Source organism: Microcaecilia unicolor, chromosome 1, assembly GCF_901765095.1.
Source record: "Microcaecilia unicolor chromosome 1, aMicUni1.1, whole genome shotgun sequence".
Classification (NCBI taxonomy): domain Eukaryota; kingdom Metazoa; phylum Chordata; class Amphibia; order Gymnophiona; family Siphonopidae; genus Microcaecilia; species Microcaecilia unicolor.
Genome location: NC_044031.1, coordinates 399,742,306 through 399,756,519, shown reverse-complemented (window position 1 = coordinate 399,756,519; position 14,214 = coordinate 399,742,306). Strand labels below are relative to the sequence as shown.

The window sequence follows — 14,214 nt, the reverse complement described above, 5'->3', positions numbered from 1 at the left end:
CAAGTGCCGCGCTTTTTCAGCAGAGGACGGGACCCTCGATCCCTGGGAGTAGATGCTCTTCTCCAACAGTGGCCGACACAAGAGCTCCTCTATGTGTTCCCGCCCTGGCCCATGTTGGGCAGGGTGCTAGACCGGGTGGCAAAGCATCCAGGCAGGGTAATCCTGGTGGGTCCGGATTGGCCCAGGCGTCCCTGGTATGCGGACTTGTTCAGGCTCTCAGTCGACGATCCTCTGCGGCTGTCAGTGGAGCAGGGCCTGTTACATCAGGGTCCCGTGGTGATGGAGGATCCCTCTCCCTTTGGTCTTACGGCCTGGCTATTGAGCGGCAGCGTCTGAGGAAGAAGGGCTTCTCAGACAAGGTCATCGCCACTATGCTGAGAGCGAGGAAGCGCTCTACTTCTACTGCTTACGCCAGGGTTTGGCGTATCTTTGCAGCATGGTGTGAAGCAGGCTCACTTTCTCCCTTCACTGCTCCAATTTCTTCAGTGTTGGCGTTCCTGCAAGAAGGTCTGGAGAAAGGCCTGTCGCTCAGTTCCCTTAAAGTCCAGGTAGCGGCTCTGGCTTGCTTCAGGGGCCGCCTGAAGGGTGCTTCCCTGGCTTCGCAGCCAGATGTGGTGCGCTTTCTCAAGGGAGTTAATCACCTGCGCCCTCCTCTGCACTCAGTGGTGCCTGCGTGGAATCTCAACCTGGTGCTAAGAGCATTGCAGAAGCCGCCTTTGGAACCCTTGTCGAGGGCATCTCTGAAAGACCTGACGTTGAAAGCAGTCTTTTTGGTGGCTATCACTTCAGCCAGAAGAGTTTCCGAGCTCCAGGCGCTCTCATGTCGAGAGCCTTTTCTGCAGTTCACTGAGGCAGGAGTGACTATTCGCACAGTGCCTGCCTGCCTGCCCAAGATTGGTTCTCGCTTCTATGTGAATCAGCAGCTCTGTCTCCCTTCCTTTCGTAGGGAGGACTACCCAGAGGAGTACTCCGCTCTTGAATATCTGGATGTGAGACGAGTCATCATCAGATACTTGGAAGTGACCAATGATTTCCGGAAATCGGATCATCTGTTTGTCCTGTTTGCAGGTCCTCGTAAGGGTCTGCAGGCTGCTAAGCCTACAGTGGCAAGATGGGTCAAGGAAGCCATTGCAGCGGCTTATGTGGCCGCGGGGAAGGTGCCGCCTATCCAGCTGAAGGCTCACTCCACGAGAGCTCAGGCGGCCTCGATGGCAGAGGCCGGATCCGTCTCCTTGGAAGAGATATGCAAGGCGGCAACGTGGGCTTCGGCTCATACATTCTCCAAGCATTACCGTTTGACTGTGGCTGCACGGGCGGAGGCCCAGTTTGGAGCTTCAGTGTTGAGGTCAGGGATTTCTATGTCCCGCCCTGGGTGAGTACTGCTTCGGTACATCCCACCAGTCTATGGATTGATCAGCTTGATGATATGGAAGGTAAAATTATGTATAATCATACCTGATAATTTTCTTTCCCTTAATCATAGCTGATCAATCCATAGCCCCTCCCAGATATCTGTACTGTTTATATTCTGGTTGAATTTTAGGTTCAAGTTTAGCCTTCAGTTACTTCAGGAGGACTTGTGTTCAAGTTCTTCTTTCACTTGGATTCTTCAAGAGTTGAGACGAGTTTGTGTTACAGTGAGCTGCTGCATTCCTCTCCCCTCCGTTTTTCGGGGCTGGATTGAGACATAAATTCTGCCGGCACTCCCTCCCGCTTCGTGCGGCTGTAGGGCAGCTTTGTACCCCTCCCGCTTCGGCGGTGTTAGGGTCAGTCAGCTCCTCCCGCGGTTGCGGTTGCAGGATAAGCCAGATTCCCCCCGCATCGGCGGGTGTGGTGTCCCTCCCCCGCTCCGCGGGGATGAGCTGGACGGATTCCCCTCCCCCACTTGTGTGGGGATGAGCTGGGTTAATTCCCCTCCCCCGTTTCGGCGGTGGTGAGCTGGGCAGAGTGTCCCTTCGTGGGTGTAATTCTCTAAGTGCTGAGTCCTGCGGATGGAGCTTTGATATCGACATACTGAGGAGTTTCCGGCAGCACATGACCACATATAGGGAGGCAAAAGTTTGCTCTCTATCTCCACCTGCTGGTAGATGGACACAACCCACCAGTCTATGGATTGATCAGCTATGATTAATGGAAAGAAAATTATCAGGTATGATTATACATAATTTTACCTTGATCATCATGAAGCAGCTGTGGCAAATAGGTCTGCAGCTGCCTAGCCAAGATCCTAGTGAAATCTTATAATCCGTGTCCAGGAGCGATATAGGCCAATATGACCCACAACTATCTGGAGCTTTCCCTGACATAACAGCACTGTAATGGAGGCAGTGCATGCAGATCTCTCTCATGAATATTCATTATAGATATCCTGAAAATCTGACTGGCTGGGGTGCCTCCAGGACCAGATTTGCACTGGTCTAGCTCAAGTTGATCAAACTTGTTATATGGATATCCTGATGAACTAACTGGCTAGGTATGCCTTGAAGACTGGTTTGAGAACTCCTGTATTAGAGCATTATTACAGGTTATATTTTGGGGAGAGGGAACTTAGCCAGTACTTCTAGTTTAGCTAGAAACAGGGCACCATGAGCCTTTGTTCACAACTACCTAGAGTTTTTCTCTGTGTGTGGGTGTTGGGTTGTTTTTTTTTTCTTTTGTTTGGGGGGGGGGGGGGGGGTTAAATCCTCCACAGCAGTCTTGTCACTGCAGTTCTTAGCCAGGAGCCATGCACTTGGGCTCCTTCTAGAAAACAAGTGGGTCAGTAAGGTGGCACTCAAGTGAAGACCACTCTTTCCTTGGGCTTGAGGGGGGAAGGGAGCTTACTGAATGTTTACTCTTCAGCATACCTCTAGTAAACCAATGATCAGTTTGTCTGGGCCAGCCCAGAACTGCCACTGAGCTGGCCCAGAGCATTGTAGTTGGAATAAAACCCAGAATTTTCTAGTTTAGTTGTACCAATCACAGTGACTATTATTCCACACACTCTTCTGCATTGTCATGACAACCTGAATTTAAAGCAAAGGAAATTGTGTGGTGTAACTTTGGTTCACATCTAAACTAAACTAATATTTTTTTCTCCGAGGACAAGCATGCTGCTTGTTCTCACATGTGGGTTAGCGTCCACAGCAGCCCAGGAAACGGCAAATTTTTTCAGAGCAAAAATTAAAAAGGTTTGCCAGAGCCTTCTGGCGCGCAGACGACTTCTCACCCGTTGCATGAGCGTTCCCGCTCAGTTTTTTCTTGTCCGCGGTGAGGTGAAGAGGTTTTTTTCCTGTTTGTTTCGCTGGCCTAGGAAAGAGAGTCTTTGGACGATTTGTTTTTATTTCTTGTACTTTTATCGTTATTCGTTCTTTTTCCTTTTAAAAAAAAAAAAAACCCTGCTATGTTGTCTTAGTTTTGGCCACTTTCTAAGTTTTCTTTCTATTCAGAGCTGGTCTCCAAGAAGTTTGGATAGCTAGAAGTAAGTGCTATTGGATTCTATTGGATTGGGTGGGTTTCTTCATTTCTTATCTTTTATCTTTGAACATTGTAATTGTGGGATAGGATGGTGAGAGTGTGTGAATGGTGCATTTACTTTGAATTTTCTGAGACACAAAACTTTTTTTTTGTAGATTCATACCCCAACAATTATGCTAAAGTTGAGTGGTTCCTGACGAAGCCCTGAGGTGGGCGAAACGATCTGGGCCCCGTTGAAAGTCACCAGTTTGAAGTGTGGGGCATTCAGCCAGCAATGAGACAGCTAAATTTGTTTATTTAAGTAATGCTGCTAAAAGTCACCAGTTTGAAGTATGGGGCATTCAGCCAGCAGTGAGACAGCTAAGTTTGTTTATTTAAGTAATGCTGCTGCTTGGAGAGTTTTTTTTTTTTGTGCTCAGTAATGGTTTCATTGTAAATCAATTCTGTTGACAAGGTATGGGAAAATATACCCCATGAAAGAGATAAGATCACAGGCACACAAATCTTATATAGATATCGGTGTCTTGATGGTCAGACCTTGGCAGTGACCTTGGTTTCTGATTTCCCTTTGTCATTAGTGTATATTCACTACAATTTGACCCTTTGAGATTGGGTTTGGCTGTTTTTCAGTTTTTGCAGTATTAGATTACCTTAGTGTGATTAACAGCCCATACTGTTCATTGAACTTTGGTCTAACCCTGTTGAACACTCAGACAGCTCGAGCTTATCTTCCCAAGTCAAGGGCAGAGAGCCTTCTGTCCCTGGTGTCCATGGTTTGAGCGTCTCAGCAGGTCACGGCTTGGCAGATGTTGAGACTTCTGGGGCACATGGCCTCCACAGTTCATGTGCCCATGTGTCTACATATGAGACGTGTCTACATATGAGATAGCTCAATGGACCTTAGCTTCCCAGTGGTTTCAAGCTGCGGGGGATCTAGAGGATGTAGTCCAACTGTGCACCAGCTTTTGGAATTCTCTTCAGTGGTGGACAATTCGATCCAATTTGACCATGGGGCGACCATTCCAAATTCCTCAGCCAGACAAAGTGCTGACGACGGATGCATCTCTCCTGGGGTGAGGGGCTCATGTAGATGGGCTCCACACTCAGGGAGCCTGGTCCTTGCAGGAAAAAGGTCTGCAGATCAACCTTCTGGAATTAAGAGCGATCTGGAACGCTCTAAAGGCTTTCAGAGATCGGCTGTCCAACCAAGTAATCTTAATTCAGACAGACAATCAGGTTGCCATGTTTTACACCAACAAGCAGGGGGCACCGGATCTCACCCTCTGTGTCTGGAAGCCGTCCAGATGTGGCTTTGGGCCTGCCATCACGGCATGTTTCTCCAAGCCACTTATCTGGCAGGCGTAAACAACAGTCTGGTTGACAGGTTGAGCAGGATAATGCAACCTCATGAGTGGTCACTGAACATGGGCGTAGTCCGCAAGATCTTCCGAGCGTGGGGCACCCCCTTGGTGGATCTTTTTGCCACTCAGATCAATCACAAGGTCTCTCAGTTCTGTTCCAGACTTCAGGCCCATGACAGATTAGCGTCAGATGCCTTTCTCCTACATTGGGGTACAGGTCTTCTGTATGTATATCCTCCCATACCTCTAGTAGGGAAGACTTTGGTGAAACTCAAATTCAAACAAGACTGCGGAACCATGATCTTGATTGCATCCGTCTGGCCACGTCAGATTTGGTTCCCTCTTCTTCTGGAGTTGTCCTCCGAAGAACCGTGGAGATTGGAGTGTTTTCCAACCCTCATCACTCAGAATGAGGGGTCGCTTCTACATTCTAACCTCCAGTCTCTGTCTCTCACGGCCTGGATGTTGAGAGCTTAGAATTTGCCTCCTTGGGTCTTTCAGAGGGGGTGTCTCGAGTCTTGCTTGCTTCCAGAAAAGATTCCACAAAGAAGTGTTATTCTTTCAAATGGAGGAGATTTGCCGTCTCCTACTAACCTACAAATGCACTCAATCTGCAGCCCCTCACTACCTCTCTACCCTTATCTCCCTTTACGCTCCTACCCGAAACCTCCGCTCACAGAACAAATCCCTCCTTTCTGCTCCCTTCTCCACCATCGCCAACTCCAGGCTCCGCCCTTTCTGCCTTGCCTCTCCCTATGCTTGGAACAAACTCCCTGAGCCCATATGCAGAGCCCCCTCCCTGCCCATCTTCAAATCCTTACTCAAAGCCCATCTCTTCAATGTCACCTTCGGCACCTAATCATTTTACCTCTATCCAGGAAATCTAGACTGCCCGAATTGACTGTCTGCACATGTTGTCCTTTAGATTGTAAGCTCCTTTGAGCAGGGACTGACCTTCTTTGTTAAACTGTACAACGCTGCGTAACCCTAGTAGCGCTTTAGAAATGTTAAGTAGTAGTGGTGTGACAGCAAGGCCCTAGATCCTCTTTCTTGTCCTACACGGACCCTGCTTGAATACCTTCTACACTTATCAGAGTCTGGCCTCAAAACCAACTCAGTAAGGGTTCATCTTAGTGTGATTAGTGCCCATCATCGCCGTGTAGAGGGTATGCCTATCTCTGGACAGCCTTTAGTTGTTCGCTTCACGAGAGGCTTGCGTTTGTCAAAGCCCCCGTCAAACCCCCACCAGTGTCATGGGATCTCAACGTTGTTCTCACTCAGCTGATGAAAGCTCCTTTTGAACCACTGAATTCTTGCCATCTGCAGTACTTGACCTGGAAGGTCGTTTTCTTGGTGGCTGTTACTTCAGCTCGTAGGGTCAGTGAGCTTCAGGCCTTAGTAGTACATGCACCTTATATCAAATGTCATCACAACAGAGTAGTCCTCCGCACGCACCCTAAGTTCCTGCCAAAGGTGGTGTTGGAGTTCCATCTGAACCAGTCATTCTTTCCCCGTCCTCATACCCCGCCCTGGCGAAAGCAGTTTGCACACCTTGGACTGCAAGAGAGCATTGGCCTTTTACGTGGAGCGGACAAGCCCTTTAGACAGTCCGCCCAGTTGTTTGTTTCTTTTGATCCCAACAGGAGGGGAGTCGCCATCGGAAAAAGCACAATCTCCAATTGGCTAGCAGATTGCATTTCCTTCACTTATGCCCAAGCTGGGCTGACTCTGGAGGGCCATGTCACGGCTCATAATGTTAGAGCCATGGCTTCGTCTGTGGCTCACTTAGTCAGCCTCCATTGAGGAGATTTGCAAGGCTACAACGTGGTCATCAGTCCACGCATTCACATCTCACTACTGCCTTCAGCAGGATATCCGACACGACAGTTGGTTTGGGCAGACGATGCTGTAGAATCTGTTTGGGGTTTAGAATTCAACTCCACCCCCCCCCCCCCCCCCCCCCCCCCCAGACCCATTTTTATTCTGTTCCAGGCTGCACTCTCAGTTGTTTATGGTTTCAGGTCAATCTAAGTTATGTCCTCACAGTTGCGAGGCCCAATTGACCAGTGTTCATTGTTTTGAATGAGCCTGGTTGCTAGGGATACCTCCCATGTGAGAACAAGCAGCCTGCTTGTCCTCGGAGAAAGCGAAGATACTTACCTGTAGCAGGTATTCTCTGAGTACAGCAGGCTGATTGTTCTCCCAAACCCGCCCACCTCCCCTTTGGAGTTACATAGTAACATAGTAGATGATGGCAGAAAAAGACCTTCACGGTCCATCCAGTCTGCCCAACAAGATAAACTCATATGTGCTACTTTTTGTGTATAACTTACCTGCCATTTTCTGGGCACAGACCATAGAAGTATGTCCAGCTCTAGCCCTGCCTCCCAACCACCAGCCCCCCTCCCCCCACCAGCTCTGTTGTTGTTTGTTCATTATTTGCTTTTTGATTAAACGGAGCTGGAACGCTCAAGCGACGGGCTGGAAGTCGTCCACGCATGCACGTCAGAAGGCTCTGGCAAAGCTTTATTTTTGCTCTGAAAACATTTGCCGTTTCCTGGTCCGCCGTGGACGCTGACCCACATGTGAGAACAATCAGCCTGCTGTCCTCGGAGAATACCTGCTACAGGTATGTATCTTCGCTATACTGCAACAACCTTGACGGTTCTGTGCGGTTTACAAAAATAGAAACCAGGCATACCTGGGAAAATACAATCAATTCAAGTAATCAAAAGCATTAAAACTAATAAAACAAGCATACCTTAAAATCACTGCAGATATTTTTCAAAACAGCCACGGTTTAAATAATTTTCTAAATTGTGGTAGGCTGTCAAGAGATCTCACAGTCCCAGGAAGATAATTCCAAAACTTAGTTCCCATGAAAGAAAACGAATAGTCTTTTGTATCTAACAAACCTAACAGAGGGGAGATGTAAAAATAGGACCGTGTTATTACAGAATATACTATATCGACATGGAAGAGTTAGTAATGACACTTCCAGAGTGGAGCCATACAGTATTTCTTTATAAAAACTGCCAATTTTTCCCTCCTGTGCTTCCCCTTAATCACCCACAAACTTTGAAAAGTGAAAAAGTTTAATGTCCCATGAAGGACTTATTACATCCACAGTTTAATAGAGCTAGGTCCATCCATTTCAAAACTCAAGGAGAGAGGGGACACAACAAAAATATATTTGAGAACTGCTAAGATTGTGCCACCCACCTAAAATATTCTTTCCTCAACTTTAAAAAGTGGACAAGTCAGATGGATTTCTCCTCCCATGGACTTACCTCCTTCATAATGTGGTGCGGTTATACATAGCTATATCCCAAAGTTGTAAGGGGTGTAGAAGGACACAAAGATGTTCAACTAAGGCTAATAATTGTGATTCCTTGGCATCTGGGCTGTACCATCCTGAACAAGCAGGTGTTATCCCCTCCTGCCAGCAGATGGAAGTAGAAAAACTGATTTCCCAGTGACATCACCAGCGTAAGGAAGTCTGGTGCTGAGGAGAAAACGCCAGTATTTCTGTACCTCCAGCAGATGGTAGATTGTGCAGGCTGGTGCTCTACCCTAGCTCCCAACAGTGCAGGCAAGTACATTACAACATGGTTGGGCCTAGTGGCTGAGCCCCAGGTTTCCGGATCCACAGACTGGGCCTGGTCAAGCGCGGAGTGTTGCTCCGCTGCCCCCAGTCATTGCCTGGATGACGACCACTGGTTGAGGCATACGGCTTGGCCCTCTGGGGGTCTATCAAGGGGTGCAAGTCCCCATACCCCCTTTCTTCCATTGCACCTTTTTGGCTGTTCTTCCCCCTAGGTTCCCCTGCATCTCCGTGCAAACAAAATTGGACTAGGTTTTTATTCCCTGGAATAGGGGATTCCAAGATGGTGGGCCTCTGTTTAGATACTGTGGAGTTCCCTTGTTCTGACCATGTTTTGTGGTCTTTTTCCTTTACTATGGGGAAGTGAAATGACAGGCAGAGTGCTAAACTCCCCCAAGCCCTAGTCAAGCCTAAGACTGGCCCCATTGACAGTTCATTGTTCATGGCAGAGAGCAACTTCAGATGTGTTTGGAGCGGAGCCTGCTTGGAGGAGGGCTGAATGTTTCACTGAGCCCACACTTTAAGGCCACATCCTTATAGCCAAGGGAGGCGAGGTCCCCAGACCTCATGGAATGGAAACAGCAGGAGGAGAGTTTGTTAGCTGTTATGGAGGATGGGAAGGAGTTGGGTCTTGTTTGCCCTGAATAGAAGATGCCTCAGACAACTTTGTGGTACATGTTTGGCTGGGTAGCTCCATGTTGAGGACAGCCCCAAGCTTAGCGGGTTTTAAAGGTTTGTACGGCTTCCTAAAGGAAAAGCCCATAGACAATTATTTTAAATGATTTGGGGAAAATCCACTGCTTATTTCTGGGATAAAGCAGCATAAAATGTATTGAACTTTTTGGGGATCTTGCCGGGTATTTGTGACCTGGATTGGCCACTGTTGGAAACAGGATGCTGGGCTTGGTGGACCTTTAGTCTGTCCCGGTGTGGCAATGCTTATGTACTTATGTAAGTTTCCTGCTTTTGGAACTGAAGAAGGGGTTGAGGTAGTAACTAAGGAGTCAGATTTGCTTATCTCTGATTTACTGGGTATATTATTATTATTAGCATTTGTATAGCGCTACCAGACGCACGCAGCGCTGAACACCTGACACAGAGAGACAGTCCCTGCTCAATAGAGCTTACAATCTAAAGTAATACAGACAGACAAGACAATAAGAGCAAGTACTGGGTGAGAAGGAACAAGGGGAGGCAAATGAGTAGTGGCTAGGAGCCAAAAGCAGCAGTGACAAGGTGGGTTTTCAGCATAGATTTGAAAATAGGTAGAGATGGAGCAAAACATACAGGCTCAGGAAGTTTATTCCAGGCATAAGGTGCCGTGAGAGAAAAGGAATGAAGCCTGGAGTTAGCAGTGGAGGAGAAGGGGGACGACAAGAGAGACTTGTCCAGTGAGCGGAGATCACGGGGAGGAATGTAGGGAGAGATGAGAGTGGAGAGGTAGTGGGGGGCTGCAGAATGGATGCATTAAAGGTCAGTAAGAGAAGTTTGAACTGTATACGGAAGCGGACAGGGAGCCAGTGAAGTGACTTGAGGAGTGGGCTAGTGTGGGTATAACGATTTTGGCGGAAAATAAGCCGTGCTGCAGAATTTTGGACAGACTGGAGAGGAGAGAGATGACTGAGCGGAAGACCAGTAAGAAGTAAATTGCAATAATCCAAGCGAGAGGTGACAAGGGTGTGGATAAGGGTTTTGGCAGCGTATTCAGAAAGGAAGGGGCGAATTTTGTTAATGTTGTAGATAAAGAAACAACAAGTTTTGACGATCTGTTGAATATGTGCAGCGTATTCAGAAAGGAAGGGGCAAATTTTGTTAATGTTGTAGATAAAGAAATGACAGGTTTTGGCGATCTGTTGAATATGTGCAGAGAAGGGGAGAGAGGAATCAAAGATGACACCAAGATTACGAGCCGAGGAGACAGGGATGATGTGAGAGCCATTAACAGAGATAGAGAATGGGGGAAGAGGGGAGGTGGGTTTAGGGGGAAAAATGAGAAGTTCAGTTTTAGTCATGTTTAGCTTCAGATGGCGAAGAGACATATACTCATTAAAAGACCACCTGATAAATCAATAGATACGATTTGGCTTGTGTGATCTTTAGAAACAAAAATTAAAATATCAAGAAGAATTATTCATTTGGAGGTTTAGAAAATGTGGAACACACTATATCTAAATTGCAAATAGTTCGAACAACTTTAGTAACTGATGTGACTGCGATTAGACTTAAACTGGAAAATATGGATAATGTTATTTGGAGTACAAACTTGAGATTATTGAATTTCTCCAGGAAAGTAAATTTCTCTGCCAGAGTTATGGTGAAAAAAATATTTGATGGAAAAGTTTTTATTATCTGAGGATTTGACACCAGCTATTACTCAAGTCTATTATCTTCCTGGGTCTCATGCAACTTTGTTGGTGTCTTTGGTTAATAGTTTTAGAAGAGAATGTTTGCCAGGAACAGAGAAAATCAATTTATGGGGAGAAAAATTTTGGTTTTCCTGTTAGACCCAGAAGTGGAGATGAGTTTTTGTTACTCTGCATTGGGGTTCTTCATTTGGGAACATCCTTTTATTTGAAGCTTCCTTGTAAATGTGTAGCAAATTATTTTTCTGTGAAATATGTTTTCTGGGATACCCTTCTTTGACCACCCTTTGGTGACCAAGGGAGTATCTGGGCAGTCTTTTCTGGAGGGTGTACCTGGCCATAAAAGGGGTGGTAGATAATTTGCTCTGTTAAATACAGATTTATCCTGTTATCCAGGTATTTTTATATTTTCTTTAATCCTCCTTGAATGTGTGGTATTGGAATCCCCATATTTGTGGACATAAGTTAGGTAGATGTAATCTATTTTCCTTTATAATTTATTTTATGTAGATATTGGTTGCCTTTTCATTTTTTACTTGGCTTTGCTTGATTTGTATTGAAGTATAAATAAAAAATAAAAACAACCCTGTGGAGCTGGAGGGGAGGGGGTTAAGATCGCAGGGTTCTAGGCCGTGACTGGCCTGTAAGGTCCTGTAGGCCTCATGCATATGGCAGTGGGCAGACACTACATGACCTGAGTGAGTTCCTCGCTGTTTTCCTCCTTCCTGTGAAAGGTGTTTAAATACATGGATGAGATGTTGCCCCCTCTTGCTGTTTTTTTTCTTCAGGCAAGCACGGTTGGGGCTTTGCACCCAGCCAAAAGCAAGGCTGTAGAAGTTCCCCAGAGTGAACTGTAGCCTGTGTGGTATACAGGGAATAAGACCTGAATATTCACTTTTAGGAACCTATTTCTTTAACCTTTTTATTAGCATTTCATGTTTAAAAAAGAAAAGAAAAACAGCAATGAATCAGGCTGGATCCCTTATCCCCCTCCCCCCCTTTGTGTTAGAGAAATGGAGAAAGTTCATGAAAACTACATATCCTCAGGCATGATGGCATTTATGGAGCTCTAGTTTTCTAACGTGTACTATTTCAGCAGGTAACACACGTGCTGAGTTTCTCTGTTCTCCCCACTGCATCCCACTTTGGGGGGCAAAAGTGGGAACAACCTGCAGAACCATGTTCCACAACACGATGAAGCTTCCCAGAGTACTTTAAGGCTGGATTAGACTTGCAATTAATTGGAAAAAAGGGACCATTTTTTCAGGGTATGCCAGGATCTCCAAAACATTTTCTGCTCTGTAAGACGGTCTCCTTCATGATGCTGGCAGAGTGGAAGACCCCAGATGGTAGCTCTTGGGGTCCGAGGTTTTGGACAGGCTATAGCCTTTCGCGTCACAGGAGGTGGATAGGTGCTGGAAGTATACCAACCTGGATGCCCTCGTAACTGTGGTTTATAAAAAGACTGCCTTGCCTATGCAAGGGGGCTCATTTCTCAAGGAGGTGCATGAGAAGAAGGTGGAGCAGCAATTCAAGCTTTGTTTTTCTTCAGGTGCTGCCGTCAGATAGGTACACGGTGAGAGCCCTGTTGCACTAGTCCTAAGAGATGACCTGAGTGGAGTCGGGTGTGGACCTTTGGCTGATGTTTTGTTCAATTTGATGTACATTTCTTGCTTAGAGCCCTTGCTGTGGGGGGGGGGGGGGGGGGGCGGAGAGTTCTCTGCGCCATTGTACTGAGAATGCAGCCTCCAAGAGGCTTCTCAGCCAGCTGCCCTTAGTGGGTGCTTGCTCTTTGGGGAGGACCTGGAGAAGCGGATCAAGAACATGGGAGAAGCCCATCCTCCTTGGCTTTCTGAACTGTGCTAGAAGTTCCCAGTTGGCCTCTGCATTATGGGCTGCTCAAGGCGTGAGGGTTGGTTCCATTCAGACAAACGTCAATCTGGCTTGGATCCAGGACCTGGAAGGGCCTTCAAGCCGAGGTCCTTGATGGCCCTAAAAGATCTGGTAATGCTGGGCCCTCCGCTTGGCCGGAAGTCCCATTCGTATTTTTTCAGAGCCATCATTGAGGGCCTTGTCTTTTCCTTCCCAGTGAGTCTGCTTGGGTACATCATGCTTGTTCAGGATGGTACAACTCGGAAGCTAAGGAAGGTGAAATTTAGTCCTATCTGTTAATTTCCTTTCTTTAGTCAGGCTGTACCATGCTGAGACCCTCCCTCGGTAGACTGCGGTTGTCTGAATTCTTGTAGGTTTTTCTCCCCAAATTAAAACAAAAAAAAAGTTCAAATATATTCATAACTACAGTGGTTGATGTGGAATGGATGTGATTTATGACCTTCTACTGCTTTAGCAGAGGCATACTGGAGTTTCCTGTCAGCACCAGCCCTCCTTATACCAGTGATGCCACTGGGAAAGATCAGTTTCCCTACTTCTTCCATATGCTGGCAGGAGGGCATAACACCTACTTTCTCAGGATGGTACAACCCAACTAAATGAAAGGAAATTAACAGGTATGACTACATTTCACCATTTGTTTCTCTTGAGAATGATAGAGTTGCAGAGCCCTCTTGGATTTGCTTACTACTATCTACCCTGTTTCCCCGAAAATAAGACATCCCCTGAAAATAAGACCTAGTAGAGGTTTTGCTGAATTGCTAAATATAAGGCCTCCCCCGAAAGTAAGACCTAGCAAAGTTTTTGTTTGGCCCCGATGGGTGCCCACTCTCTCCCACCAGAAGCTCACTATTTGGCAACTAGCCACCCAGCCCAGTTCCCATTAGTGTGGAGGTAGTGATGGCGATATGGTACTATGTTGTGGTTTATTAGGGGAGGTTGGTTGTTTTTTTGTGTCCTTGTGAGAGCCGGACGTCTATAACACAAAGCAACACATTCTTTTCCTCGTTCTTCCTCTATCAGGGGCCATCGTTGGGATTTTTTTTTTTTTTGTATGTGTAATCGTTTGGTTCTCTAGTGTGGTGCATTTGGGTATGGCTTGTACCGTGTTTCGCCGAAAATAAGACATCCCCTGAAAATAAGACCTAGTGCATCTTTGGGAGCAAAAATTAATATAAGACACTGTCTTATTTTGGGGAAACACGGTAATACCTCCTGACCTATTTTTCCTGTTTTCTGTTCTTTCATTATGATTGTGCTCCTCTGCAACAAAATGACAGGCTGAAAGGAAATGCCAGTTAATCTCTTTCCAGATTTAAGGAAAGAAAACAGCATTCTTGCTGTTAAGATAAATGAATGACAGTGATGGTTCTACTTAGATGTGGAGCTATTTGAAATAAAATCATAAATGCTTTTCCCCATAATGCTTGAGCTTTCTTTAAAATATCTTGCACTACCTGCCCGTTTTTCCCTTCTGCACAAAAGATGTTCTCTCTGATGTGTTTCTTTATGAACCTATCTCATTTGATTAAAATTCTAA

General features: G+C 46.3%; 1 protein-coding gene across 3 annotated transcripts in view; it reads left to right on the top strand.

Moving 5' to 3' along the window:
• Positions 1–14,214, top strand: part of MCUR1 (mitochondrial calcium uniporter regulator 1) — a 137,807-nt gene that overhangs the window by 82,298 nt on the left and 41,295 nt on the right. The window lies entirely within an intron of this gene.